General features: G+C 37.4%; 2 non-coding genes across 2 annotated transcripts; one reads left to right on the top strand and one right to left on the bottom strand.

Annotated features, from left to right (window-relative positions):
- Positions 1–4721: 4721 nt before the first annotated feature.
- Positions 4722–4792, top strand: TRNAG-GCC. The gene has a single exon. It is a non-coding gene; the product is annotated as a tRNA-Gly (tRNA).
- Positions 4793–5075: 283 nt separating this feature from the next.
- TRNAA-CGC lies at positions 5076–5147 on the bottom strand. Its single transcript has one exon. It is a non-coding gene; the product is annotated as a tRNA-Ala (tRNA).
- Between the last annotated feature and the right edge of the window lie 53 nt (positions 5148–5200).

Here is a 5200-nt window from a genome sequence, read left to right as displayed (position 1 = left end):
TTAAAATTGCTGATTGTATTTTTCAGCTCTTTTTCAGAAATATTTTTGGCAATGCCAGCCATCCTCTAGCCTCCTCAAAACATTTAATTAGACTTTTTTTCTACGTAAATATTTTCTTTGTATATTTAAATAATTAATTGGGACAGGCCTACTGGGGGTTGAGATGAACTTAAAGGAGGTAGATATGTGTGACCAAGTGACCTTTTCCTGTCCTACAAGTCCCTATGCTCTCACTGTGCTTAAAGGGACACTGTCAAAATTGGTAGGCCTTAAAACTTTAACCCACATTGACAAGTTGTTCGACATTGTAAGTCTTACCTTAAAGATTTCAGCAATTGTTTTGTTTGTTTTGTTTAAACAATCTTTGCTGAAGGCTCTATAATATATATTTATTCTGTCTGTCTATGTAGTTAGCTATCTTAAAATGCCCAATGTACTCTATGACCCATTAAACACAAATTGATGTGCACTTGCTCTCCTGGGAAAGAAGTTAGGAGGTAGACCAAGTTTTCAGTTTCTAGAGAGCGTGAATCCATAATACAACTAAGTAATCACTTTACAGGTTTATGATTAGTGTCCACTGTTTTTGGCCCAGTCATACACTTCTATTTGAGTTGGTGATATTCATATCTGGTGCATTACTTAAATAAAAGGAACAGAGTACGAACCAAGTTAGTCCTACAAAAGTCATGGTTTTACATTTGTTTCATAGTTATATTGTTTCTAAGAATAATAAAAAATTAGTCTTATTCTTAATGCAATATAAGACTATTGAGCAAATGCTCAAAAAGGAGTGTGAGTCTAAGCAAACAGTATAAATATGTTTGTAGTTAGAGACGACCTCTGCCTGCTAATAGTGGGGGGGCAGAGTGAGGGCAGCCGGCTTCAACAGCGTTACTGAGCCTGCTCAGTCCGTATGGCCATGTACAGACAAGCCAAACAGCAAATCTGGGGAGGCACATCACCTGCATGCCCCTCGACTCCCCCACATGCATCACCTCTGTTTGTAGTGTTATCGTTTCTTTTTATACAGTCAAGTTTGGTTTACTATAAGAAGTGTTTATGTTAAGAAGTATATATTGTACAATTATTTCTGTATTTTTTTTCATGGGTGAAGATGTAAACTGGGGGCTGACTTAGGATGTTTTGGTTTCCTGTGAATGTCCAAGTCTATTCTGTCAAAAGGTTTTTGTCCCTTATCTTGTTACCTATTGCAACCTTCCTACCTACTTGAAAAGAATTCAGGGGATCTAAGGCCCTCGTGTTATCTTCCCCCAATCACATTCTGAGGATAGCGACATTCCAAATCTCAAGGAGTCAGAACAACATTTGGAAATCTCCAGACTCCACTGTACAGTAGCACATGTAGAATTCCCCAGGGAAGCCCAGCCGCAGGACTCAGCAGAGGGGCAACTAGGTCTGCAGTTCTTTTAAAGGTGTCCTGGAATGAGGAGGGAAATGGGTTTATCCCCTTTTGAGGTATAAAAAGGTCTGAAAGAGTTGTTCTGCTTTTTTCCCCTTGTCCTCTCTATTTTTGCTTAAGGTCTTCTTAAAAGACTTGAGAAGTGGAATGAATTGGGAATTTTCTCAGATCTCAGCCAAGAAGATTTACACTTTAAGAAACCCATTGTTCTTCTCAACTGCATTAAATAACAATTAACCCAGAAAAAAATTTAAACAATCTGACTAAAACTCCCTTCCCCTCTCAGTTTCTGAGGTTTCACTGTTGTGGTACTTGTAATGTCATAATCCTACTACTTCTCCAATTGTCCATAGAGTCTTTCAGAAAAATAGGGTAGATAAGATCTGAATATCTAATCTAAATTCAAAAACCTTCGAGGGCCTTCCTGACACGTCAATAAGAAGAAAAAATAATATAAACGTAGTCTTTGTTTTCCTTTGCAAGTAATTTTTAAAACATTAGGAAAGAAAGCATGTCTGGCTAAAACAAGGGAAAAGATATAAAAGAAGTGTATTGTTGTGAACAGACTAAACCTGTTCTATAGATAGACAACTCCATGGTTGTCCATCTTGGATGTTTCATGAACGCATAATTCATTTTTTAAAAATTCTGTTTGTTACAAAACAATGAGTTTTACATTTTCCAACTGAATTATCCTTTTTTTCTGAATGATTTCTTAAATAGTTGAGGAGCGTACATCAATCCCTTTCAGTCATAGCCTTTTCAAACTAAGCATGCAGAATGTATAAAGATATAAAATCTTAATTTAAATAGCATTATACTAAAATCCATTTTAAAACAAATGCTTATGAAAATAACCATTAACATGGAATATAAAAACATAGATTTTTCAATTTACATGCCAATAGAAAATTCTTATGATAGACATGTATTTGTTTTGCTTATATAGCCAAATATCTTCATAATATCTCAGTAATGATATGTTTTTATGTACTTTTGCTCTAAGAAAAAAAGAATGCAAATAAAATGGCCACAAAAATACAGACTATTTAGTTTATCTTTATTTCAAAAATTGAAATGAACTCCATATCCTGTTCTTTAAGTACTGTTGGAGTCTATTAGTAAGAAATGTCCTTTATCTCTTATGCTACAAATTAAAAATTAGCAATGTGGCATGCAGTCATAATTCAGGAGCACGGAGCAAAATGAAATTTACCTCTGTATTCTACAGCAAATGCCTCTATAACTAAGCGATTTATGGATTTGTATCCACTTTATTTTAATGTGGCAAATGACATGAGAGACAATTGAGACTGGATTTTTTTGAAGGAAAGTGCTTGTACTTGGACTTTGTGTAAAATAGCTATTTCAGAGTGTTACTGTACTTCTGGAATTGTGTTACACATCACTCTCCATCCGCTCATTCTTCACTTCAGTTCTTCAGATGCCTTTCCTCAACCACCAAGCAGACTACAGCAGGGAATCTCATTTCTTTGGTGTAGTAGACGACAGAACATAAATCAATCTCCAGAGTACTCTGAGGTTTTGACCCATCATGTCACTCTTGGCCACCATTGTCTAGTACCATAGATCTGAATTCATTCTCTTGTTTCATGAACCTTTTCTTTACCACTATTTTTAAAGAGGGGAGCAGGAGCACAGTCTGAGCCTATGATAAGATGTTTTTAAAGGTGCTAATATAGGCATGTTCTAATCTAGACCCATATTTGAGCCGCAGTAAGAATTAGGAGTGTCTGCAAATTGCTCTTGATTTACACAGGTCACAGGTCACTGTACTATTTCAACCAACTGTGCCGGATGTCCTAAATAGATGCACAAAGTGGTTTAGCTGATTAGAGAAACAGTTTTCAAAACTCTGTTAAATTAGCACTCGTGAGTGCGAATGGGCTTCATTTGTGCTCTGAGAATGACCAGAGGGTTGGTTGCTGATCGCGCAAGGCTTGCTAACCTGTAAGGCATTCCGGTGGCAAGTTCCCCTCTATAAAATCACCCAAAACATTTTCTTGACGACTGCAATTCAACATAAATAAAACTTGTCCCATTAATCACCTAAAGCCTAATCCCAAAGAGCACCACATCGGGGATGCCTGTGGCTGTTCAGATCTCCGCTGATTTCAGCAGGACGTTGCATGGATACAGACATCTCTGCCCCCACATTTCTTTTTGCAGGTTCTGGGCCTTAGATGTATTTTACCTTTTGATGCTCAAAGGAAACTCCTATTATTAGATTAATTCTTACAATTAATGGGAGCTGAGTATAGGTAATTAATATTTAGCAAATATTTTTTTAACAAATGTTGCTATATTTCGAAATCATGTATTTGCCTTAGTATGTAGATCTGAGTGAATAATTTTCAAATATATTAGAATAATTTATCTGGAACATTTCATTATTATTTTCCAAAGAAAACATAAGATTTTTTTCATTATTTACCTAACTCTTGGGGAAGTTAATGCCTATACTTGTTCTGTGGATAAAGTCTCCAATAATCTAGGGGGGCAGATTTCATGCAGACTCTCTTTTTACAAACACAGAAAACTTGCACAAACATTCCTGTGTGCCTTCTAGGCTATATAATTGCAGACACTGTTCTTGCTTTAAGGTCTTATTTTCTCTTGATATGATTCACATAATGGTGTTCTTGTTTTCCCTTGAAAATCTTGCTTGCTTTGCATGACCGGTCTTGAGAGTCTGACCAACAAGACTAACTTAGGTGTCAAGACTTTATATCATTTGTCACAACATGACATTGCTGCATTACAGTGCAAGTGATGACATTACACTCATACCTCATGAGTTCATAATGCTTACTTTTTAATTAAAATATCACTATACATCATATTGTATCAAAATGCCAAAATATTAAGACAGAATGTTGCAAATGCAGTCATGATACATTGCTTTGTTGGAGGATAATGTGAGCCCTGGAAGGCTAAAGTCATGGTCCCCTACAACAAAATCAGGCAAGCTCAGGATAAATAAGATGAAAAAAGATAACTCTAGTTTGCTACTTCCATTGCACATAGTATGAGGCAATTTCCAGGACATTACACAAATCTTCATATTTATTTATTATTTTTGCATCTCAGAGACTATTTTATATAAACCTAATGTTATTTAGCGGGAAGGTGGATTTAAAAAGTATAGTCTGCTTTTTAAAAAATATTGGATTTTTTTTCCATCGTAAGAAATATAAATACCTATCCTAAATAGAAATAAAAGATTCACATTTGACACACTCTAAGAGGATAGATTTGATACTGTGCTCACAGCAGTGCATTGGTGGTTCAGTGGTAGAATTCTCGCCTGCCACGCGGGAGGCCCGGGTTCGATTCCCGGCCAATGCAGCTCACCTTTTGGACAGGACTAAATTCAATTTTAAAACTGTAATTAGAAGCCACCCCTTCTCTGTTTTCACTGCTGTCTCCTTACAGGCTGCACCTCACCGCCAAAGACCAGACCTCACCAGAAACTTTTGCAACGATATTTTCAATATCCCCATTATTTGGCCTGGGCTGGTAAGGACACCCACCGGCTCGGAGGTTTGCGGGAGCCCGGGGGCGGCTGGGGGCACTGGATCAGTCCGGAGCTTGGAAACAATTATTTTAAAAGAGCAAAACAAAAAAAGGCTGGAGATGCCGGGGATTGAACCCGGGACCTCACACATGCGAAGCGCGCGCTCTACCACTGAGCTACATCCCCCAGCTGTCCTCGTCAGCCCCGCCAGGGCTATGCATCGTTCCAACGGCCTCGCC

The sequence above is a fragment of the Terrapene carolina genome, unplaced genomic scaffold (assembly GCF_002925995.2).
Source record: "Terrapene carolina triunguis isolate 2854851 unplaced genomic scaffold, T_m_triunguis-2.0 Scaffold62, whole genome shotgun sequence".
NCBI classification, from domain to species: Eukaryota; Metazoa; Chordata; order Testudines; family Emydidae; genus Terrapene; species Terrapene triunguis.
The sequence above is the reverse complement of the archived record's forward strand: the minus strand, read 5'-3'. Positions and strand labels throughout refer to the sequence as shown.